Source organism: Antechinus flavipes, chromosome 1 (genome assembly GCF_016432865.1).
Source record: "Antechinus flavipes isolate AdamAnt ecotype Samford, QLD, Australia chromosome 1, AdamAnt_v2, whole genome shotgun sequence".
Lineage (NCBI taxonomy): Eukaryota > Metazoa > Chordata > Mammalia > Dasyuromorphia > Dasyuridae > Antechinus > Antechinus flavipes.
This window is the reverse complement of record NC_067398.1, coordinates 278893977-278920195: the sequence shown is the minus strand read 5'-3', so window position 1 is coordinate 278920195 and position 26219 is coordinate 278893977.

The window sequence follows — 26219 nt, the reverse complement described above, 5'->3', positions numbered from 1 at the left end:
ACCCACACTTAACACCATACACCAAGATAAGGTCAAAATGGGTTCATGACCTAGGCATAAAGAATGAGATTATAAATAAATTGGAAGAGCATATAGTTTACCTCTCAGACCTGTGGAAGAGGGAGGAATTTATGACCAAAGAAGAACTAGAGATAACTATTGACCACAAAATAGAAAATTTTGATTATATCAAATTGAAAAGTTTTTGTACAAACAAAACTAATGCAGATAAGATTAGAAGGGAAACAGTAAACTGGGAAAACATTTTTACAGTCAAAAGTTCTGATAAAGGACTCCTTTCCAAAATATATGGAGAATAATTCACTCTAATTTATAAGAAATCAAGCTATTCTCCAATTGATAAATGGTCAAAGGATATGAACAGACAATTCTCAGATGAAGAAATTGAAACTATTTCTAGCCATATGAAAATATGCTACAAATCATTATTAACCAGAGAAATGCAAATTAAGACAACTCCGAGATACCACTACACCCCTGTCAGATTGGCTAGAATGACAGGGAAAGATAATGCGGAATGTTGGAAGGGATGTGGGAAAACAGGGACACTGTAACTTTGTGAATTCACACCTCCCTTAATCCCTTCCTTGGAGGGGAGGAGTCAACCTTTGGGAGATCATATATAAGAAGGGGACAGAGGCTCAGTTTGGAGTTTATCTGAAAAGATTGAAAAGGGAGCTTCAGTTCAGTTGAGGAGAAGCCCTCTCTTGGAGGCAAGAGAGATTCATTCCATCTTCCACCTTTGTGCTGACTGGAGGCTGAAGAAAGCAGAGGCAAAGGACAACTGCAAGAGCTCTTGGAACCAAGAAGAAAGATAGGCCTCTAAGAAAAACTAACTGGGCTATTATGGAGGAAGCATTAAAAGACCTGAACTTTTAACACCTGACTGCATTTGGGTGATTATTACTTTTAACTGAAACTAAGGCTGCCTCCAGAAAACCTCCCCAAGAAACCTGCTCCATTATATTTTATAATGAACCATTATATTTTAACAAAAAAGAACACCACATTTTGGTGAACCTTAGAAGATTATATTATTGTTCACATTTTTTCAAAATTATTACTGTATAAAAGGGGCATCTAGGTGGCACAATATATAGCAAGCATGCTGAATCTGGAGTCAGAAAGACTCATCTCTGTGAGTTTAAAGCCAGCTTTAAGCATTTACTACTGTGTGACCCTAGAAAAGTTACTTAATCCTGTTTTCCTCAGTACCTTATCTGTAAAATGTGCTGGAGAAGAAAATGGCAGAGCATTCCAATATTTTTGCAAGAAAAATTCAAATAAGGTTATAAACAATTAGATGTGACAGAAATGAGAGAACAAGAGCAATGCTATATATAAGACATTATACTAGTGTCTTAAGACACAAAAACAAAAACAAAAAAACAGATCTTACCTTCAAGCATCTTACTGGTTCTTGATCACACTGGGGAGATATGACATCTCTCTCTATAAGTCAAGAAGAGAAAGTGCTAGAAATTTTCCAGAATATAGCAAATCACTTAATATCTCTACATTTCAGTTTTTGTGTATGTTAAATGAGGGAAATAGACTATATGATATTTGAGGTACCTTCCACTCTAAAATTTTGACTCATCAGATTCAGTCATTAGAATGTTCTGGCTATCACCATCAGATTATTATGTTATTTCTGTGATTACAGAAGTCTTGTAAAGAAACTCCTTCTACCAGTACAGTTCTATACTTTCTCTGCAATTTATAATCATAAAGATTTGTCTATGTACTGAGTAATTAAGTGAGTTATCCAGTATCTCCTGGCAGTTATATGGTCAAAAGGAGGACTTAAACCTACTAAAAGTAAGAGGTGGGTATGTACACTGGGGAAAAGTATATGAAGATGCTCAGTAGGGTTTTCTTTGGCTTTGTATGCTGTGGAAACTGCCAGAATGCTGTCAATAAGCTAGAAGATGTAGTGATTTAAAAGATGTGAGGATAAAGAAAAAGCCAGATGGTCTGAATTGGGTTCTTCATATATTTTATCAAAATCATACCACTCAGGAAAAAAAGAATGACCACATCATTAATTGATTTAAAAGATGTAAGGACAAAGAAAAATCCAGATGGTCTGAATTGGGTTCTTGTTTTAAAGGCTTCATTTCTAGATGATCCACCATATTACCTTTCCATGTATCTAAGAGTCTGTTTTTGTACTACCAAAAGAGTCAGAATATTACATGTATATGTTATATACAAGATTCTGATAGCTTATAAATGTTAAATAAAAATGGAGTTAAAATATATTGCCTCCCATCCAATTCTGGAGAAACATATTCTCAGTAAATAAAATGTCATTCCATTGCTGAAATATTTTATAGAAGAAATTATAAATAGCTAAAGGAAGATTAAAATACTTTTTGTAAAAATAAGTTCTGGAAGATCTCCTTGCTACATGAACAAAAGGAGAAAAGAATTGAAAAAAAGATATTTACCACTTCTGGGAGTGATGGCAAAGGAAAAATGATTCTTGATCTGCCATTTTTGGTGCTACTATATATGTGTGTATGTGTGTGTGGGTGTGTGTGTGTGTGTGTATGTGTGTGTGGGAGGGTGTGTAGGGGGGGTGTATAATATGTATGTAAAAGAAAGAAAAAGAATTACTAATATTATATTTATAAAAGTATAGTGATAATTTCTAATCTTGCTTGAGAGTGCTGGTTACCACACATGGTTCCTTTCATATAAAAACACAAAATTCATCATAAAGATAAGTTTGATATAAATAAATTTTGATGGTGGGATAAAGAAAAGGGAAGAAAAAGGAATGTTCCTTTAGTTTTGAGAGGATGATGTTCTCTCTCTCTCTCTCTTTCTCTCTCTCTCTCTCTTTCTCTCTTTCTATGTATTTACCTATTTACCTATTATTATCCATCTATTACATCAGTTAATCTCTCATCTATCACCACATTTTTTAGTATCAATAATGCTAGATCATGTGTCATTCCCTCCTTTTCCTTCCAATAATTATCACTTATTCAACTATACTATGTCTTCCATTGGCATCTAGCTAGAAATACTTTTAAAATTTTATATTATAAAATATATTATTAATCTTTCAGCTATCTGCAGGTTTGTTTGTTTTATAACACATCAACAATAATGGGATGAATGACATTTCCTTTGCTGAAAATATGTTAACCTCAGAATTGAATGGATGGCAACATGTTAATTTGATTTATATTTCTTATTTATGGACCTAACAGAGTATCAAAACATTAAAATAACTTAATCGCCAACAGTTTCCCATTTATTGCACTGTGAAATCCTAGAAAGAATAGAATAAGATAAGAAAATGGCCATTTATTAAATAACCCAACAACTCTGAACACATTGCTTAAATTCTATGTATCTGCAGGAATTCTCAAATAGCTCTAATATGAATCTCTCTTCCATCTGAGCATCTGAGCAACCATCTGAACAACAGAGGAGTGCTGTGTCAAGGGTAACAACCAAAAATATTGTGTTTGTGTGGGTGGGTGGAGAGGTGGAGGTGAGTATTTACACTGGAGAAAAGGATATAAAGATGCTCAATCGTGTTTTCTTTGGCTTTGTATGCTATGGGAACTGCCAGAATGCTGGGCAGTTTGTCAATAAGCTAGAAGATGTAGTGATTTAAAAGATGTGAGGACAAAGAAAAAGCCAGATGATCTGAACTGGGTTCTTCATATATTTTGTCAAAATCATACAGGCCACTCAGGAAAAAAGAATGACCACATCAATAATTAAGAGTAAAATGACATCATGCAGTCTCCAAAAGGAAAGAAATATAAAGAAAACATAACTCTTTCTATTGCTGATTAACACATGTCAGACTTGAAGAGAGCAAAGAAAGCGACTAAATCAAACATTTAGCTGAAGCGGAGGAAATGAAAACAAACAAAAATGAATCCAATTACTTTATGCTTGTTTTTGTAAATGGTTTTTCTGTAAGAGAAAAAATATTTTAATTTGTTTCCCTCTGTACTATATTGCTGGGAGCATCCAGTACCTTCTGTCGAACTCTGCAGTTGCTGATGCCTCTGTTAATGCTAATTAACCTCCTGCTACAAATATCAACTAAGAAGTGTTTGGGCTTTGTTTATATGTCATTTCTCTCCATCCCCGCCTAACTTTTAAAATTCAAATTGCAATTAGTCACCATTCGTTGATTCTTAGTAGGCTGACTCACATGTGCAATTGAAAAACAAGATGGTTTCAAATGTCCCCTATGTGTTTATTTTTTTAGAGAGAAACAAAGATTCAAAACTGTTCTAGGAAACCAAAATAGCAGTATCTCTATAGGATAATGAAAGTGTTGTTTCTTCTAAAAATATTGCAAGCTTTTTGGTCAATAAAGACTTATTGTTTAACTCCTAGTGTTACTAATATAAAGAGAAGAAAAATGCTAGTAATAAAAAAATAAAAACTTTATATATTATTGACATCTCAACAAAAATATATTAAGTTTACTGACTTATTGGGGATAAATACTGGCCGCTTGCCATCAAAATTGCAGACCTCTTTAGCCATAACTAGAATAGGGAAATTTGGACTTTGTCACATGATTAGACATTCAGAGAACTTCTTCACATATTTTATCAAAATCATACAGACCACTCTATATGATTCATGAAATATTCATAATCTTTCAGCAGTTTAATAGCAACAGAATTTTGCACCTAAGCTACCAAGAATAATTAGTTAAAAATAAAAGTTGGAGATAATGGATTTTGCTCTGCAATTAGTTTATATATTATTGCCCCAGGAACAAAAATTCATAATTATGGATTTCAAAAGAAATATTAAGATTAACTAAGGATTAATTTAAATTTACATATCTGAATGACTGCTAATGTGAAATTATATATATATATATATAAACATGGAAGATACTTTCACTTTTTTCTAACGATTTTTGTTGTTGCTGTTCCAAGTATTGTGTTTGAGTCTCAGCTTTTGGGTAGGGAAAATTATCAAAATATAGAGAGAAGAGGAGACTGCTTGATTTTTATATTTCCCTGTAAACAATCTACTAAATATAGATCACCTATATCATTTTCTGATTCCAACATTGTATCAGAGATAAGAAACTGGCACTAAATATTTTTCCTGTATTTTTTGATCATAGCCTCAATTCTGGACCCCTATACATATCTTTCCCTGAAAGCTTGTACCTTTGACATATCAATTTTTCAAATAGACCTTTGGAAATATTTTCTGAATTTACATGCATAATATGAGGAAGATTACATTTTTATCAGGAAGGAAACAAGAAATGTGAAACAATTTGCTAAAGAGTGGTACAAAGGGAAGACAATAAAATCTTTAGATGTTGAGCCGAAAAGCTTCAATGAATGTAGAGGGCTGAACTTTGGAGACGCATATTTGAAACAAAGCATTAACTCAGTGGAATTGATGAGATTATTGTTCTCTAGTTCACATATATACTTAGTATGGTGATGTAATGGTTCTCTAAGTTCACACATAATCAGTATGCTGTAATGATGCATTGGTATAATTATAATAAGGTGTATAAGGGCCAACAAGGACTGAAATCCTCAACTATTCTCCTGGTGGCTCTCCTACTTCCTGTACTATGAGGGAGAATGACAGACTGGTAGATTGACAGGCTGATGGAAGAAACTGGGGACAGTCAGCCAGACTGTGAGCCAAACAGCTGGACTAAGAGCTACAAGAATTAACAGGAATTTTAAGCATAGTTGATTGGAAATGACTCAAAGGAAAATCAAGACGTAAGGACACATAAAAAAGTTAACAAAAATAAAATGCTTCTTCTGGCACTGCTTCCAAGGTGTATGCCTGGAACACTGGAGAAAATAAGGGAAGCCACCACCACCAAACCACAAAATGAGATTGAGTTCTTCCTGAAGCTCCAGCCTTCCATACAGTAAAACTAAAATCAGTTCTGACTGATGCTAGGAAGGGGAGGGGAGGGGAGGGAAAAGGAAGAGAGAAGAGAGGATGGAAAGGGAGGAAAGGGGAGGGAAAGAGCATTATTATTCATCCAGGACAAAAGAGATCAACAGAACAGCAGCTCCAGAAGAGACTGGGAAGGTACATGGTGTCCAAATTAAATCAATATTTGGTTTGGCTAGCAAAGGAGAGACAGAGGATGACCTTCTGAAGCCTGAGAAAGAGGCACATGTGATCAGGGTACAATGACTTACAAGAAAAATAAAGGATTTCTAAAAATTAAAGTGGCATTAAAAAAAAAACCTAGAAAAGGAAAAGAAACACACTATCAAAACTAAGGTGTACTTGCTCATCAAGCTTTCTAAAGAAAGGTGGCATACATTGCCAAATTCTGCAATATGATTCCATCAATTTATCCTTTATTGAAACTGAACGTTATTGCCCCAAAGGCAAAAAGAATAAATGTATCACCAAGTACATCTTTGTCTATGTCCTCAGAGATCTTTAAATAAAAGGCACTTTAAAATAAAAATAAAAATAAAAACATAAAATGCAGTGGACTAATTAAAGAATGCTGTAATGGCGCTGTCATTGACATATGTCAATGAGCAAATGTGCTCATTTTGCAAACACAAGTAAAGGTAGGGAAGACAGTTGCTGCAGGCAGAGCACTACTCTCATCTCTGCAAGTGCTAAGGCTTCCCTTAATAAGACAGAGGATGTCCAGGAGTCCCCTGGGAGTCTTTTGTGCGTGCACAGCATGTTCATGTGAAGATCACTGAAGAAACTGGGCTCCAGGAAGAAGTAGCAATATAAACAAGTTCTGAATACATCCAAACAGAGGATTCTGTCTCTAGGCAAAACATCCTCCTCCTTTGTCCACCATTAAAATGTGCTTTCTTTAAAGAAAATAAGAACTGATCTCTTCCTGTCTTGGCATCAATGATCACTAATTAATGTGTGGTGAGCAACTCAAATGATTTATATACAACATACTATATAGAAACAAATCTGAAAATGTTGACCCACTGGTTTAGCTCTTTTTACAAACTTCAGAGAAAAAGCCAGCAGGAGACAAAGACTCTTTTGCTCGTCTCATTTTGTGGTTTGGTTGTACTGGCTTCCCTTATTTTCTCAGTGGTAACTTGCCAACAATGCCTTTCCAATATTCAAGTACTAGAAGAAGCATTTTATTTTTGTTAACTTTTTGTAAGTAGTCTTTTGCCTTGATTTTCCTTTGAGAGAGAGAAAAATATAATTTGGGAATAATAAGATGGCAGGAAATATAGAATTAGTACTTTTAACCATAAATGTGAATGGGGTGAACTCTCCCATAAAGAGGAGGAAGATAGCAGACAGTATTAAAAGTTGGAATTCTACAATATGTTGTTAACAGAAAACCCATTTAAAGCAGGGTGATACATACAGAAGAAAGTTAAGCCTAAAGGCCTCTATGCATAACATAGAGAAAGAGAAAATCAATGAATTAGGCTTGCAATTAAAAAAGCTAAAAAAAAAGAGCAAATTAACACCCCCCCAACACTAAACTTGAAATTCTAATAATAAAAAACAGATAAATAAAATTGAAAGAAAAAAATTATTGAATTAGTAAATAAAACTAAGAGTTGGTCCTTTGAAAAAGCCCACAAAATAAACAAATTATTGATAAATTTGATTAGAAAAAGGAAAGAGGAAAATCAAATAGTCTTAAAATTAAAAGGGAGAATTTGCAATTTGCCACTAATGAAGAGGAAATTGGAGCAATAAATCAGAGTTACTTTGCCAATTTTATGTCAATAAATTTGACAATTTTAATGAAATGTATGAATACCTTCAAAAATATGGCTTGCCAAGATTAACACAGGAAGAAATAAATTGGATAAACAGTCCCATTTTACAAAAAAAAATAAAAAATAGAACAAGTTATCAATCAACTCTCTAAGAAAAAAGACCCAGAAAGAGAAGGATTTATATGTGAATTCTACCAAACCAAGTTAAAGAACAATTAACTCCAATGCTATATAAATTATTTGGAAAAAAATACAGATTGAAGGAGTCCAACCAAATTGCTTTTATGATAGAGATATGGTACTGTATAGATACTAAACCAGGTATGATGAAAACAGAGAAAGAAAATTATACAACAATCTAACTAATAAACATTGATGCAAAAGTCTCAAATAAAATATTTACAAAAAGATTATAGAAAATCATGTTCAGGATAATACACCATGACAAAGTAAAATTTATACCAGGAATGCAGGGCTCATACAATATTAGGGAAACTATTATCATAATTGACAATATCAATAACCAAATTAACAAAAACCATATGATCATCTCAATAGATGCAGAAAAAGGATTTGTTAAATCCAACACCCATTCCTATTAAAAAGACTAGACAGTATAGGAATAAGTGGACTTTTCCTTAAAATAGACAGTAGCATCTATTTAAAACCATCAGTAAGCATTATCATATATAATGGTGATAAAATGGAACCATTCCCAATAAAATCAGAATTGAAACAAGGTTTGCTACTCCTCATTACTATTCAATATTGCATTAGAAATGCTAGCTTTGGCAATAAGAGATGAAAAAAGTGAGTAAAACAATTAGAGTAACTAATCAGGAAACCAAATTACCACTCTTTGCAGATGCTATGATGTTAAACTACAAAACACTTTCCAACAAATAAAGTCAGGTCTAAACAATTGGAAAAATATTAAGTGCTCTTGGTTAGGTGGAGCAAATATAATAAAGATGACAATACTAACTAAATTAATCTATTTATTTAGTACTATGCCAATCAGACTACCGAGAAAATATTTTAATGACCTAGAAAAAATAATGACAAAATTCATCTGGAAGAACAAAAGATCAATAATTTCAAGGGAGCTAATGAAAAAAAAAAAGTAGATAAAGGTGGCCTAACTGTACCAGATCTAAAAATATATTACAAAGTAGCAGTCATCAAAACCATTTGGTATTGGCTAAGAAATGGACTCATTACCCAGTGGAATAGGTTAGCTTCATAAGACAAAATAGTCAATAACTATAGAATCTAATGTTTGACAAATCCAAAGACCCTAACTTTTGGGATAAAAATTCACTATTTGACAAAAACTTCTGGGAAAATTGGAAATTAATATGGCAGAAACTAGACATTGACCCACACTTAACACCGTACACCAAGATAAGCTCAAAATAGTTTCATGATTTAGACATAAAGAATGAGATTATAAATAAATTAGAATATAGAATAGTTTACCTCTCAGACTTGTGGAGGAGAAAGGAATTTGTGTTCAATGAAGAACTAGAGATCATTATTGAACACAAAAAAGAACATTTTGATAATATCAAGTTATAAAAGTTTTGTTACAAAAAAACAATGTAGACAGGATTAGAAGGGAAGTGATAAACTAGGAAAACATTTTTTATAGTCGAAGGTTCTGATAAAAAGCTTGTTTCCAAAATATATAGAGAATTGACTCTAATTTATAAGAAATCAAGCCAGTCTCCAGTTGCTAAATGGTCAAAGATATGAACAGATAATTTTCTTTTTTTTTAATAACTTTTTATTGGCAGAACCCATGCCAGGGTAATTTTTTACAATATTATCCCTTGCACTCATTTCTGTTCCAATTTTTCCCCTCCCTCCCTCCACCCTTTCCCCCAGATGGCAAGCAGTCCTATATATGTTAAATATATCATAGTATATCCTACAGTGTTTCCCCGATAATAAGACACTGTCTTATTATTTTTTGGACAGAAAAACCACCAGAGGGCTTATTTTCAGGGGAGGGCTTATTTTAATGAACATTGACAGCAATTTTAATAAACAGGTAAATGTGAACAAAAAAAAAGTACCTTTATTCAATAATGATCATATCATCTTCTTCAACAACATCGTCATAAGTGTCCATACCCTAAATTCCATCCTGGATGTCTTGCACCTCTATTTCCTTCAGAAGAAGTGGACCCAATATGTCATGTCCAGCAATATAGCTCTCTTTAAATGAACATGTCTTGTCCAGGTAACCTGCTCGTAGTGCCTTGACGACACAGCTGTCAGTAATTTTATCCCATGACTTCTTCACCCAAGTCATGACTTCTTGCAGACAAGGCTTCACAAAGTTTCCACGCTGATTTCTTTCCATTCTATTTTCAATGTAGTCATTGACTTCCATGCGCAAATGGTTCTTGAATGGCTTGTTTATTGCAATATCAAGGATGTGGAGATAGGCAGTCATTCCTGCAGGAATCATTACTTGATCTATTCTTCTCTCTGCAAGGAAGTTCTTCATTTCTTTAGCGTGGTGAGTGCTGGCTGAATCCCAGATTATCAGACCTCTTTGGTTACCTCGCATAACAAGTGGCAGCATTAAATCAACCCACTTTCTTATAACGGCTTGTGTACACCAGGCTTTTTTGGTTTCAAGAATGTAAATGCCTGATACACGTTCAATCTTATCTTTCTTGCCCTTACTGATGATTAGAGGCGTGGCTTTCTTTCCATCCAAACGAATTGCCAAAACACAGGTGACCCATGCAGACAGAATAATAAAATTATGACCATCAGTCCTTCTTTTCACTCCATCATGCCCCTCAATAATGTTTTAACCCCATCATGCTCCCTGAGTGCTCCTTCTATCCTCCATGATGCTCCCTGAGTTCTTCTTTTATCGTGCATCATGCCCCCTGAGTTCTTTTATCCTCCATCATGCCCCTTTTATCCTCCATCATGCCCCCTCATTCCTGCTTACATACCGGGTTTTTATGTTGTCCTGCCTCAGCTCTCCTCCGCATCACTGCTCTCAATGGCGCCAGCAAGCAAATCACTGAGGAAGAACAGGATGACGCACTCACTGCTGCAGCTCTGATTGGATGCGGCTTGGAGCATGGTGTACGTTTCACCCGGGACGGGGGGAGGACGGTGCATACAGAGGGTACCGTAATGTAGCGTGTACCACAGGGGATCACCTTCACCACAGTAGCAATCTCAATAGGGTTGAATTTCGGGGGAGGGCTTATTTTAGAGGAATCTTACACAGTAAGGGGAGGGCTTATTTTTGGGATAGGTCTTATTATCGGGGAAACACGGTAGATACTGAAGGTAGAAATAACTTGGAAAGAAAAACAAAAATGCAAACAGTTTACATTCATTTCCCAGTGTTCTTTCTTTAGGTGTACTGCTTCTGTCCATCATTAATCAATTGAAACTGAGTTAGATCTCTTTGTCAAAGAAATCCATTTCTGTGGCCTAGCTGTACCTGATCTAAAATTATATTATAAAGCAGCAGTCACCAAAACCATTTGGTATTGGCTAAGAAATAGATTAGTTGATCAGTGGAATAGGTTAGTTTCACAAGACAGAATAGTCAACTATAGCAATCTAGTGTTTGACAAACCCAAAGATCCTAACTTTGGGGATAAGAATTCATTATTTGATAAAAACTGCTGGGATAACTGGAAATTAGTATGGCAGAAATTAAGCATGGACACATACTTAACACAATATACCAAGATAAGATCAAAATGGGTCCATGATCTAGGCAAAAAGATAGAGATTATAAATAAATTAGAGGAACATATGATAGTTTGTCTCTCAGACTTGTGGAGGAGAAAAAAATTTGTGACCAAAGATGAACTAGAGACCATTCCTGAACACAAAAGAGAAAATTTTGATTATATCAAATTAAAAAGCCTTTGTACAAACAAAACTAATGCAAACAAGATTAGAAGGGAAGCAACAAACTGGGAAAACATCTTCACAGTTAAAGGTTCTAATAAATGGCCTCATTTCCAAAATATACAGAGAATTGACTCAAATTTATAAGAAATCAAGCCATTCTCCAGTTGACAAATGGTCAAAGGATACGAACAGACAATTTTCAGATGATGAAATTGAAATATTACCACTCATAGGAAAGAGTGTTCCAAATCACTATTGATCAGAGAAATGCAAATTAAAACAACTCTGAGATACCACTACACACCTGTCAGATTGGCTAAGATGACAGGAAAAAATAATGATGAATGTTGGAGGGGATGCAGGAAAACTGGGATACTGATGGATTGTTGGTGGAGTTGTGAACGAATCCAACCATTCTGGAGAGCAATCTGGAATTATACCCAAAAAGTTATCAAACTCTACATACCCTTTGATCCAGCAGTGTTACTTCTGGGCTTATATCCCAAAGAAATACTAAAGAAGGGAAAGGGACCTGTATTGCCAAAATGTTTGTGGCAGCCCTGTTTCTAATGGCTAGAAACTGGAAATTGAATGGATGCCCATCAATTGAAGAATGGCTGGGTAAATTGTGCTATATGAATGTTATGGAATATTATTGTTCTGCAAGAAATGACCAGCAGGATGAATACAGAGAGGTTTGGAGAGACTTACATGACCTGATGCTGAGTAAAATGAGCAGAACCAGGAGATCATTATACACTTCAACAATTATACTGTATGAGAATATATTCTGATGGAAGTGGATTTCTTTGACAAAGAGACCTAACTCAGTTTCAATTGATAAATGATGGACAGAAGCAGCTACTCCCAAAGAAAAAACACTGGGAAATGAATGTAAACTATTTGCATTTTTTTTCTCTTCCTGGGTTATTTTTACCTTCTAAATCCAATTCTCCCTGTGCAAAAAGAGAACTGTTCAGTTCTGCAAACATATATTGTATCTAGGACATACTGCAACATATTTAACATATATAGGACTGCTTGCCATCCAAAGGAGGGGGTGGAGGGGGTAGGGGAAAAATCAGAACAGAAGCAAGTGCAAGGGATAATGTTGTAAAAAAATTATCCTGGCATGGGTTCTGTCAATAAAAAGTTATTATAAAATAATAATAATAATAATAATAATAATAAAAGAAATCCACTTCCATCAGAATACATCCTACTACAGTATCGTTGTTGAAGTATATAATGATCTCTTGGTTCTGCTCATTTCACTCAGCATCAGTTCATGTAAGTCTCTCCAAGCCTCTCTGTACTCATCCTGCTGCTCATTTCTAACAGAACGATAATATTCCATAACATTCATATACCACAATTTACCCAACCATTCTGCAATTGATGGGCATCTATTCATTTTCCAGTTTCTAGCCACTACAAACCGGGCTGCCACAAACATTTTGGCACATACGGGTCCCTTTCCCTTCTTTAGTATTTCTTTGGGATATAAGCCCAATAGAAACACTGCTGGATCAAAGGGTATGCACAATTTGATAACTTTGGGGGCATAATTCCAGATTGCTCTCCAGAATGTTTGGATTCGTTCACAACTCCACCAACAAGGCATCAGTGTCCCAGTTTTCCCGCATCCCCTCCAACATTCATCATTATTTTTTCTCGTCACCTTAGCCTATCTGACAGGTGTGGAGTGGTATCTCAGAGTTGTCTTAATTTGCATTTCTCTGATCAATAATGATTTGGAACACTCTTTCCTATGAGTGGTAATAGTTTCAATTTCATCATCTGAAAATTGTCTGTTCATATCTTTTGACCATTTATCAATTGGAGAATGGCTTGATTTCTTATAAATTTGAGTCAGTTCTCTATATATTTTGGAAATGAGGCCTTTATCAGAACCTTTAACTGTGAAGATGTTTTCCCAGTTTGTTGCTTCCCTTCTAATCTTGTTTGCATTAGTTTTGTTTGTACAAAGGCTTTTTAATTTGATATAATCAAAATTTTCTATTTTGTGATCGGTAATAGTCTCTAGTTCATCTTTGGTCACAAATTTCTTTCTCCTCCACAAGTCTGAGAGATAAACTATCCTATGTTCCTCCAATTTATTTATAATCTCGTTCTTTATGCCTAAAGTCATGGACCCATTTCGATCTTATCTTGGTATATGGTATTAAGTGTGGGTCCATGCCTAATCTCTGCCATACTAATTTCCAATTATCCCAGCAGTTTTTATCAAATAATGAATTCTTATCCCAAAAGTTAGGATCTTTGGATTTGTCAAACACTAGATAGCTATTCTGTCTTGTGAACCTAACCTTTTCCACTGATCAACTAATCTATTTCTTAGCCAATACCAAATGGTTTTGGTGACTGCTGCTTTATAATATAATTTTAGATCAGGTACAGCTAGGCCACCTTCATTTGATTTTTTTTTTCATTAATTCCCTTGAGAGTCTCGACTTTTTATTGTTCCATATGAATTTTGTTGTTATTTTTTCTAAATCATTAAAATATTTTCTTGGAAGTCTGATTGTTATATCACTAAATAAATAGATTAGTTTAGGGAGTATTGTCATCTTTAGATCAATTCTGTATTACTTGCCATCTTGTTAACCCCTGTTTATGCTTTTCTCCCTTCTTTTCCCCTTACCTCCCTTCCCAGTATTAAGCTTGTGAGCACCACTTGCTTCTCACAGCCCTCCCTTTTTAGTATCTCTCCCCCCGCCTTAGAGTTCCTCCCCCTATCTTACCCCTTTCCCTCCCCGTTTCAGTATTCCTTTCCGCTTAGCTTATTCCTTCCCTTTTCACTTTTCCCTTCTCACTTCTCAATGAGATGGGAGAAGTTTCACCATAAATTAAATATGTCTAAAATTTTTCTCTTAAAGCCAATTCTGAAGGCAGTAAGATACCCATTATATACATCCCCCTCCATTCTTTCTCTCAGATATTATAGGTTTCCTTTGTCTCTTCATGAGATGTAGTACTCCCACTTTACCCTTTTTCTGGTACAATGTCCTTTCCACATCTACTTTCTAGAACAAGGTATACATGTATTCTTTATACCTCTTTATATCAGAAATATAGTTCCCAAGATTAATCTTTACCTTTTTTAGATTTCTCTTGAGTTCTATATTTGTAGATCAAACTTTTTGTTAAGTTCTGGCTTTTTCATCAAAAATAGGTGAAATTCGCTTACTTCGTTGAATGTCCATCTTCTTCCCTGGAAAAAGATGCTCATTCTAGCTGGGTAAGTTATTTTTGGTTGCATACCAAGTTCTTTAGCCTTTTGGAATATCATATTCCAGGCCCTTCGATCTTTTAATGTGGATGCTGCCAGATCCTGGGTGATCCTTATTGTGGCTCCTCAATACTTGAATTGGGTTTTTCTAGCCGCTTGCAATATTTTTTCCTTCATCTGAGGGTTCTGGCCTTTGGCCACTATATTCCTTGGTGTTTTGATTTTAGGATCCCTTTCAGTGGGTGATCGATGAATTCTTTCAATGTCTATTTTATCCTCTGTTCCTATGACTTCTGGGCAGTTCTCTTTGATAATTTCCTGGAAAATAGTGTCCAGGCTCTTTTTTTCATCATGCTTTTCTGGGAGTCCAATGATTCTCAGATTGTCTCTCCTGGATCTGTTTTCCAGGTCTGTTGTCTTTCCCGGAAGGTATTTCACATTCTTTTCCAGTGTTTGATTTTTTTGGATTTGCTTGACTGATTCTTCTTGTCTCCTAGAGTCATTCAATTCCAATTGTTCGATTCTGATTTTTAATGAAGTGTTTTCTTCACTCACTTTTAAAATATTTTTCTAATTGTCCCATTGAGTTCTTTTGTTCTGTGGAATTTTTTTCCATTTCGCCAATTTTGTTTTTTAGAGAGCTGTTTTCTGTTTCCAGTTCACTAATCCTATTTTTCAAGGATTTTATTTCTTTATCCAGTCTCTCTTTAACTGAGTGGGATGACTTCTTCAGACTGTCTTGCCAAGCCTCCCTCTCCTTTTCCCATTTTTCTTCTAGCTCCCTTGTGAGAGCCTTTTTAATTAAGTTTTAATTACTTCTATGAGGTTCATCTGTGCTGAGGAACAGATGATCTCCTCTTTTGGGGATTCACCTGGGGACTGTCTGTTTTTAGTCTCCTCAGGATTTGGAGTCTGCTCTCTATCTGTATAGAAGCTGTCAAGGGTTAAAGTCCTCTTCAGTTTTTTGATCATTATGTCAAAGAATCAAAGACAAACTAGCAAAAAGAGAAAAAGAAATCACCCCTAATTTGGAGTCTGCTTTTTGGGGGGAGGGGCTGGGTGGCATTACTGAGCTTCCTCTACAGACTGCGGGAGTAGCACCGAGGCACTAGCCCTACTGTGCTGCACCTGTACTCTGAGATCCCAGAGCGTGCTGAGTCACTGGGGGGGTAGGGAGGGGTGGCCAGGTCCCGAGAAACTCCAGCTGTTTGGAGTTGTATTCTTTGCCCCGGTGTTTTTAGGTTCTCTGCTGGGCTGCTGGCTTGCTGCCAGAGCAAAGTACCCAAACCTGTAGCAAAGCTCTCTCCACAGAGATGGCTGCAATCACACCCCACCCCCTCTCCAGTCTGCTCGTCTGTGAGCCGCCTTCCGTGCTCTCAGCTGCCTGCCCGCACCCTGCGCCCGATCCAAAACCGTCCCAGCCCTCGCGCAAAAACAGACCTTTCTTGGCGAATCTCAAGGATGGCTTCTCTTTGTAACTATTTGTGGGGTTTTTTTTCAGTCAAACATCAATTCAGAGGCTTGTAATGAAGTGGATAGTGAGAGAAAAATGTGGAGCTACACAGCTGTGTGCTTCCTCTCCGCCATTTTGACCAGAAGTCCTCTTGGGAGATAATTTTCTGAGGAAGAAGTTGGAACTCTTTCTAGTCGTATGAAAAGATGCTCCAAATCATTATTGATTAGAGAGATGCAAATTAAGACAACTCTGAGATACCACTACACACCTCTCAGTTAGGCTAAGATGACATGAAAAGATAAGAACAAATGTTGGAGGCATGTAGGAAGGCTGGGACAATAATGCTTTGTTGGTGGAGTTGTGAAGCGATCCAACCATTCTGGAGAGTAATTTGGAACTGTACTAAAAAAGTTATCAAAGTGTGTATAGCCTTTGATCCAGAAGTGTTAATACTGGGCTTATATCTCAAAGAAATATTAAGGATGGGAAAGAGATGAATGTGCAAAGATGTTTGTGGCAACCCTTTTCATAGTGGCTAGAACATGAAAATTGAATGGATGCCCATCAATTGTGGAATGGCTGAGTAAATTATGGTATATGAATGTTATAGAATATTATAGTTCTGTAAGAAATGATCAACACGATGAATACAGAGAATCTTGGAGAGATATACATGAAATGATGCCAGGGAATATGAGCAGACCCAGGACATCATTTCACACTTCAAGAACGATACTATATGAGGATCAATTCTGATGGAAGAGGCTATCTTTGGTAATGAGAGGATCCAGTTCAGTTCCAATTGATCAATGAAGAACAGAACCAGTTACACCCAGCGAAAGAACACTGGGAAAATAGTGTGGAACATAACATAGCATTTATATTCTTTCTGTTCTTTGCTTGCATTTTTCTTTTTCTTCCCAGGTTATGTTTACCTTTCTAAATCCGATTTTTCTTGTGTAACAAAAGAAATGTATAAATATGTTCACATATATTGTATTTAAGATACACTTTAATATGTTTTACATGTATGTGATTGCCTGCCATCTAGAGGAGCCCATGGAGGGAAGGAAGGTAAAAGGTGTGACAGAAGCATTTGCTAGGGTCAGTGTTGAAAAATTGCCCATACATATGTTCTGTCAATAAAAAGCTATAATCAATCAATCAATAAACAAAATAAAAAAGGAATAAATGGACTTTTTATTAAGTCAGTGGTACCTATTCAAAACAATCAGTAAGCACCTTATGTCATGGGGATAAACTAGAACCATTTCCAATAAGTTCAGGAGTGAAACAATGTTGCCTACTATCACCATTTCTAATCAATATTGCATTAGCAATGCTAGCTTTGGTAATAAAGAGATGAAAAAGAGATTAAAGAAATTAGAGTAGGTAATGAGGAAACTAAATTATCAATGTTGCCTACTATCACCATTTCTAATCAATATTGCATTAGCAATGCTAGCTTTGGTAATAAAGAGATGAAAAAGAGATCAAAGAAATTAGAGTAGGTAATGAGGAAACTAAATTATCACTCTTTGCAGATTATATGATGGTATACTTTGAAAACTCCAGAGAATTTACTAAAAACTATTAGAAACAATGGTCAAATTTAGCAAAGTTGCACGACACAAAATAAATCCACATAAATCCTCAGCATTTTTATGCATCATTAACAAAATCCAACAGCAAGAGATACAAAGAGAAATTCCATTTAAAATAATTATCAATAGTATAAAATATTTGGGAATGTATCTGCCAAGGGAAAGTCAGGAAATATATGAGCAAAACTACAAAACACTTTCCACACAAGTAAAGTCAGATTTAAACAATTGGAAAAATAATAATTGTTCTTGGATAGGTCAAGTGAATATAATAAAGATGACAATACTACCTAAACTTATCAATTTATTTAGTGCTATGCCAATCAAACTCCCACGAAACTATTTTACTGAGCTAGAAAATATAACAACAAAATTTTTCTAGAAGAGCAAAAATTCAAGAATTTCAAGGGAACTAATGAAAAAAAAAATCAAATGAATGTGGCCTAGATGTACCAGATCAAAATCTATATTAAAAAACAGCGATCAAAACCATTTGGTATTGGCTGTGAAATGGACTGGTTAACCAGTGGAATAGGTTAGGTTAACAGGACAAAATAGTGAATAACTACAACAATCTAGTGTTTGTTAAACCCAAAGACCCCAGCTTTGGGGATAAAAATTCACTATTTGACAAAAATTGCTGGGAATATTGGAAACTAGTAGGACAGAAATTAGGCATTGACCCACACTTAACACAATTCACCAAGATAAGAACAAAATAGGCATAACAATGAGATTATAAATAAATTAGAAGAACATAGCTTAGTTTACTCTCAGACCTTTGTAGGAGGAAGGAATTTTTGAACAAGGAAGAACTAAAGATCCTTATTGATTACAGAATAGAAAATTTTCATTACCTCAAATTATTAAGCTTTTATACAAACAAAACTAATGCAAACAAGATTAGTAGGGAAGCAATAAATTGGGAAAACATTTTTTTACAGTCAAAGGTTCTGATAAAGGGCTCATTTCCAAAATATATAGAGAATTGACTCTAATTTATAAGAAATCAAACCAGTCTCCAGTTGCTAAATGGTCAAAGGAAATGAACAGATAATTTTCTGATGAAGAAACTGAAACTATTTCTAGTCATATGAAAAGTGCTCCAAATCATTATTAATCAGAAAAATACAAATTAAGAAAACTCTGAGATACCACTACACATATGTCAGATTGGCTAAGATGACAGGAAAAGATAATGACGTATGTTGGAGGAGATGTAGGAAGTCTGGGACATTGATACATTGTTGGTGGAGTTGTGAACGAATCAAACCATTCTGAAGAGCAATTTGGAAAAAGGCTGAAAAAGTTATAAAACTGTGCGTATTCTTTGATCCAGCAGTATTACTACTGGGCTTATATCCCAAAGAGATATTAAAGAAGGGAAAGGGACTTGTGTGTACAAAAATGTTAGTGGTAGCTTTTTTTGTGATTGCTAGAAACTGGAAATTGAATGGATGTCCATCAATTGGAGAATGGCTGAATAAATTGTGGTATATAAATGTTATGGAATATTATTGTTCTAACAGAAATGACCAGCAGGATAATTTCAGAGAAGCTTGGAGAGTCTTACATGAACTGATGCTAACTAAAATGAGCAGAACCAGGAGATCATTATACACTTCAACAACAATACTATGTGATAATCAGTTCTGCTGGACTTGGCCCTTATCAACATTGAGATGATTCAAACCAGTTCCAATTGTTTAATAATGAACAGAATCAGCTATCCCCAGAGAGAGAACTATGGGAAATAAGTGTGGACCACAACATACCATTTCCACTCTTTCTGTTATTATTTGCTTGCATTTTTATTTTCATTCTCAGGTTCTTTTGCTTTCTTTCTAGATTTGATTTTGTGTGTGTGTGTGTGTGTGGCAAGATAACTGTATAACTATATATACAAATATTATATATAACATATATAAAAAGAGACATATATCAAATGAGAATACTTAGTATAGTGCCTTCTTTGTTCTCAACATATCAAAACCTTAGTGTAAAGGTACTTTGAAAATTCATGTAGGAAATACTATACAGCTTGCTCATTATGTCTCCCACTCAGGACTCTGAATATCTGCAACCAGCCAAGGAATTCAGATGTTGTTGCCCCTGCGAAGTAGTGTTGATTATATGTTGTTCGTTTGTTATATTGTCATTATTGTTATGCCAGCCACTGTGCTTATTAATTATATTTTACTTCTATGCTGTGTTTCTTCTTCCCTTATGTGTTTTTTAAAGCAAGGTTCTCAGCAGTAATAAATTTGAAACTATTTAATTTGAATTGTGAACCTACATTAATTTTATGGATTTCTGCTCTCTTCTGAACACAAGTACTCTTTTTTATTCCAAATTTGCGATCTAGAACTGTACATAAGCAGTGGAACTGACAAACAGTCTCATGTCCTAGGATCAGTGTCAGCTCAGGGACCCCTTGCAATCAGTTGCTTACCAGTTGTCCAATCCTTTGACTATATTGGGTTGGAAGTTCCTGAAACAACTGGTGGTGGTGTCTCAGGAACCTCTAAGACCTAACACTAGGGTTTTCATTGCCTCTACACTGGGTTGACTCTTATACCAGTGTTACATACCTTTCCTGGTCACCTCTTAAACTGTCTTAGGCTAGAAGAGTAAGATACTCTGATGTAAGGCTGAATATGTCACTCTCTAGGATTGAATTTGGCACATTCCTTTAAAATTGCTTAGAAGAGAATTTTGAGAGTTTGGTTAAATTGCCTCTATTCCACCATCTTGGCATTGCCCTTTTATACTCCTATCACACACACACACACACACACATATTATTTATATGTCATAAATTTGAAAGTGCAAGATTGAGTTTATATAAAGATTGCAAAATTTTTTCTTATGTCCTAAATGAATTCAAAAATATAAATGGTAATAATCTCAGGCAAGGTTAGAGAAGAAAAGAAATATTGATTAAAAGACAGAAACTGATAAACTATATTATGTTTATAAAAACTATAAACAATGGCTTAATAGTAAAACTTAAAACATCTTAATTAAATGGTATAGCATCTAAATATTTAAAGGAAAACCATAAGTGTGTATTAAATATATAGTTAGGTTATAATAGTTTTTTTCCCCCCTGAATGTATGCTTTCATACCTAGACAAATTTTTACTAACCAAGGGGAAAAAGAAGTTAAATACCTGAAGTTTATTTTAGGGAGTTTGGCTATAATAGATATGTGTTATTATTGAATGATAATAGAAATTAGTAAATATATTTCGCATATGTGCATATATATATGTATAAATTGGCTACCTATTATGATATAAAAACATCACAAATAAATATGGACAGGCAAAATTGGAATTTATATATGCATACATACATACAATGAGATAACATAAGAAAAACTTCAGGGATGATTTATATCTCTAAATAGTTTTACCAACATAAAATATAAAAGAAAAAAAAATATCCATAAATTGAGAAAGAAACAAAAAAAATCTAGAAAGGCAACAATCTAAAAACATAAACAATATAACAAAATGATATCTTAAAACCAAGAAAATTGTGAAAATTGATATCTACCAAAAAATTGAACTGAAACTAAAAACAATTTTAGACTTTTAGACAATTAAATATTCTAATTTTTAAATTTTATTGACTTATTTTTGTAAGGCATTTGAAGTTAAATAATTTGCTCACAGTCACAGACCTAAAAAGTGTTAAGTGTTTGAGGTGGGTTTGAACTCAAGTCCCCCAGACTCCACTGCTGGTGCTTTATTCACTGCACTATTTAGCTGTCCCCATTAATTTGATTTATAAAAGAAAAATGAAAACCAAATTTTTAGAATAAACATTTTTAAAAGAGAATTCATTCAGTCAATTTGTCTACAAATATTTACTATCTACCATGTGCTAAACAAAGAAAGATAAAAGACAGTTCCTGCTCTCAAGTAACTTAATTATAGTGGAGACAATATGAAAACAAGTATAATTCACATAAAATAAAAATAAAATAAAGGACATTATTAGAAACTATTTTGCCCAATTGTGTACTAATAAAACTAATTTAAGTGCAATGAGTGAGCATTTGCAAATACATAAAATATTCAGGTTGACAGAATAAGAAACATAAAATTTTGTGAATTCAAGCTCAGGGTGAACAAAAATGAGCTAGCCAGTAAATATAAGTATAATATAATTCAAAATTATCACCACCACCACTGCCATCCTCATCATTATCAACAACAAAAAGAAAAACAAGAACAAGATTAGATTGATTTAGATATTCTACCTAAGAACAATTTTAAAATTACATAAAATCTTTGCAAAAATAGATTAATAAGGAATATTACAAAATCTCTATGAACAAATGGGATCCTTATGACTTAACTTGGAAGAAATAAAACTATAAATCATTATGCTAAATTAATATCAATGAAAAAATGTGTTAAAATAAATACTAAAAAAAGGCTATAGCACTATAAGAAAAATATATATACCTTGAGGTGTTTAATTTATACTAGGAATTGGGAAATGCTCTGGTATTAGGAAAACTATAACTATATTCAAGCATATTAATAATGTTTATAATAAAACAACATCGTGATATCAATCAATGCACTAAATGCAATACATATCTCTGCTAAAAACAGTAAAATCATAAAAATAAATGGATGTGCTAAATATCGATCTAATTGCAAGAGTAAGCATTTAATGTAATGAAACTAAGCTAAAATCCATTCCAAACAGGTCAAGGGCAAAACAAGACTATGCACTCATCAATTCTAATGGACATGGCTCTTTTCAATAATCAGATGATTCAAACCAATGGCACTTGTTCAGTAATGAAGAGAGCCATGTACACCCGGAGAGAGTACCCATGGGAACTGAATGTGGACCACAACATAGCATTTTCATTTCTCTGTTGTTGTTTGATTGCATTTTGTTTTCTTTCTCAGTTTTTTCTTCCTTCTTGATCTGACTTTCTTGTGCAGCAAGATAATTGTACAAATATGTATACATATATTGGATTTAACACTTATTTTAACACACAGTCTAACTTGTATTGAACTACCTGTGAGTTAGGGGAGAGGGAGGGAGAAAAGAGGGGAAATTTTTGAATAAATGGTTTGTAAGGTCAACGCTGAAATATTACCCATGCATATGTTTTGTAAATAAAAAGTTTTAATTAAAAAGAAAAAGAAATCTCAGTAGGAAAATATGAAGAGAAATCATAATAAAATAAATTCAAAATAAATGCAGAATATTCAAAATATTTAGGATTTCACTTACAAAGACAAATAATGGAATGATATGAATATATGTGCAAAATAAATATCTTTACATAAACTAAGAAAAAAACCTAAGTATCTGGAAAAATATTAATTACTCAAGATTAGGAAATGACAGTGTAATAAAAATGATAGCACTGCTACTTTAACTTATTCATTCAGTGTCATAGTAATCAAACTGCTTTATAAAAAAGAATAATAAAATTCATCTAAAGTAATAAAAGAACAAGTAATTGTAAGTAAATAATTGTTTGGGGAGTGCAAAGATAGAGGGGCTAATTCAGATCTCATTATGAATTTTGAAGTAGTAATCATCAAAATATCTGATACTAATTATAAAAAAGAGAAAAAGAGAAGGAGGGGACAGCTACATAGATCAGTGGGAGTGCTGAGGCTGGACTTAGAAGATATGAGTTTAAATATAGTCTCAGATACTAGCTGAATGGCACTGAGCAAGTCATTTAATTATTATTTGCCTTAATAGTGTAGAGAATAAAAGTGGCATACCACTCCAGTATCTCAATCAAAAAAAAAAAAAAATACCCATAATGGGGTCATGAAGAGTCAGACATGACAGTTTGACTGAACAGATACAAAAAATAAAAAAAATCTTGATTAAAGAAATTATACATATAATATATAAAAGACAATTGATTTAGTAATGAAGTGATCAATGAACCCAAAAACTCCACTTCCAACTACTAAGTTATATATTCATTATTTGTTTTAAATTATAAGTGAACATGGAAAATATTCTGGCACAAATAATGCTTACAGAAACAGCTTTTGCCAAATACCAGGATAATTCCCAAGTAGATTTTAGACTACATATAAAATGTTATAAATATTTGTCACAAACAAATTAGAGAAGTAAAGAGTGTGATAGCTACTGGGACTATGACTAAGGGAAGAATTCCAATGACAAAAGGATAAAAGAATAATACAAGATAAAATTCAGTGTTGTGGTTATTGTATAAATTGCTCTCTTGGTTCTACAAACTCCACTTTGTAGGCATTCCTATACAATAATTCCAATATTGAAAAAAAAGCAAAAATAAAATTTTAAAATCTTGAAAGCTGGCAGAGATTCCAAACATGGCTACCATGTGAGGACCCTCTGTCCACTGGACCCTCTGTCCAGTGCCTTCCTTATCTCTACCTTCGCCTATACTTTAACTTTGCTTACCCAATAATAAACCTCTTTTATCAATCTAAAAAAAATAAATAAATAAAATCTTGAAAGCTTAAAAATTCTGGACAATGCAAAAATCAAGCACTCAGAAAACCAGTATTAATAAATACTTATTAAAAGTAAAAATTACTTATTAAAAAATCATAGTAAAATGATTTGAATGACAGAATATGCATTTTTGTAGAGCTTGTATGTATACATTTTTCCCTATTTTGTCTTGTGAACCTAACCTATTTCACTAAGCAACTACTCTGTTTCTTAGCCAGCACAAAAATTGTTTTGATGACCTCTTCTATAGAATATAGTTTTAGATCTGGTACAGATTTGCTTTTTTTTCATTAATTCCCTTGAAATTTTTGACATTTTGTTCTTTCAGAAAAATTTTGTAGTATTTTTATCTAGGTCAGTAAAATAGTTTGAGAGTTTGATTGCTTTAGTACTAAATAAATAGACTAGTTTAGATAGTATTGTCATCTTTATTTGCTTGACCATCCAACAGAACTTGATATTTTTCTAGTTGTTTAGATCTGACTTTATTTGTGTGGAATGTGTTTTATGGTTTTGATTATATAGTTCTTGACTTTCCCTTGGCAGATATATTCCCAAATATTTTATACTATCTATAATTATTTTAAATAGAATTTCTCTTTGTATCTCTTGCTGTTGGATTTTGTTAATGATGCATAAAAATGCTGAGGATTTCTGTCAATTTATTTTATATTCTGCAACTTGGCTAAAGTTGTGGATTATTTCTAATAGTTTTTAGTTGATTCTCTAGGGTTCTCTAAGTATATAATCATACCATCTGCAAAGAGTGATAATTTTGTTTCCTCGTTATCTACTCTTTAATCTCTTTTTCTTCTCGTTTCCAAAGCTAGCCTTTCCAACACAATACTAAGTAATAATGGTGATAGTGGGCAAACTTATTCCCCCCCACCCCAAATAGTTCAGGTTTATCACTATTACATATGATGCTTGCTGGTGGTTTTAAATGGATGCTATTGGCTATTTTAAGGAAAAGTCCATTTATTCCTATCCTCTCTAGTTTTTTTTTTTCTGTTAATAGGAATGGATGTTGGATTTTATCAAATGCTTTTTCTGCATCTATTGAGATAATCATATGTTTTTTGTTAATTTGCTTATTGATGTAGTCAATTATGCTAATAGTTTTCCTAATACTGAACCAGCCCTGCATTCCAAGTATAAATCCTACTTGGTCATGGTGTATTATCCTGGAGATGATTTTCTGTAATCTCTGTCCCAATATTTTATTTAAGATTTTTGCATCAATTGGTCTATAATTTTCTTTTTTTTGTTTTTGTCTTACTTGGTTAAGGTATCAGTACCACATCTGTGTCATAAAAGGAATTTGGTAGGAGTCCTTCATTTCCTTTTTTTTTCAAATAGTTTATATAATATTGGAGTTAATTGTTCTTTAATTGTTTGGTAGAATTCACATGTAAATCCATCTGGTTCTGGGGATTTTTTCTTAGAGAGTTGATTAATAGCTTTTTCAATTTATTTTTTTAAAAGTGGGACTATTTATTTCTTCTTCTGTTAATCTGAGCAATCTATATTTTTGTAGATATTCTTTTTGTAGATATTTCACTTAGGTTATTAAACTTTTTGGCATAAAGTTGGGCAAAGTAACTGCTAATTATTGCTCTAATTTCCTCTTCATTGGTGTAAAGTTCTCCCTTTTCACTTTTGAGACTAACAATTTGATTTTCCTCTTTCCTTTTTCTAATCAAATGAACTAAAGGTTTATCTATTTTGTTTTTTTTTTTTCATAAAAC